The sequence below is a fragment of the Alligator sinensis genome, unplaced genomic scaffold, assembly GCF_000455745.1.
Source record: "Alligator sinensis unplaced genomic scaffold, ASM45574v1 scaffold313_1, whole genome shotgun sequence".
In the NCBI taxonomy this organism is placed as follows: Eukaryota; Metazoa; Chordata; order Crocodylia; family Alligatoridae; genus Alligator; species Alligator sinensis.
Window position 1 is genome coordinate 108,965 of NW_005841939.1, and position 465 is coordinate 109,429.

Below are 465 nucleotides of genomic sequence, written 5' to 3' on the forward strand. Positions count from 1 at the left end.
TTCTCTCCTCAGCATCTTCCCTTTTTCTCTCTTTTTTTCAGCACCATGTTTCCTTCCATGCTGTTAGACCACCTGTTCTAAAAAAATAATAATGATGATACCCCACACTGTTAAGAAAAAAGCTTCCCCCCCACCCATGTCAATTGCTTTCCCCATTACACCACTTTTATTATCTTGGTGCAATTAACATATCCTGATTAATCCCATTGGAAGTATCCAGACACTATAATGCAACTAGTTAGTCTCCACAGGAAGAGTCAAATCACCTGCTCAAAATCTGTAGAGAGTCTAAATTGAATTCCATGAGCACATCCCCTGGCAGAGGTAACAGTTGGCAGAATAACTGCCAATAGTAGGGGTTGTTTTTATTAGACAGTAGACGTCACACTTCTCTGCCACAATATCCATCAAGCCCATGAGGGAAAGGCTTCAACTCACTGGGGGTCTGTACTAGCAGTCTAGATG

At 41.7% G+C, this 465-nt stretch overlaps 1 long non-coding RNA gene across 1 annotated transcript in view; it reads right to left on the minus strand.

The window, feature by feature from the left end:
• Positions 1-10: 10 nt before the first annotated feature.
• LOC102383774 overlaps positions 11-465 on the minus strand; it is a 7,287-nt gene continuing 6,832 nt past the window's right edge. Inside the window, exon 3 of the long non-coding RNA XR_323371.1 lies at positions 11-77. This is a non-coding gene — a long non-coding RNA (uncharacterized LOC102383774). The remainder of the gene's footprint in view (positions 78-465) is intronic.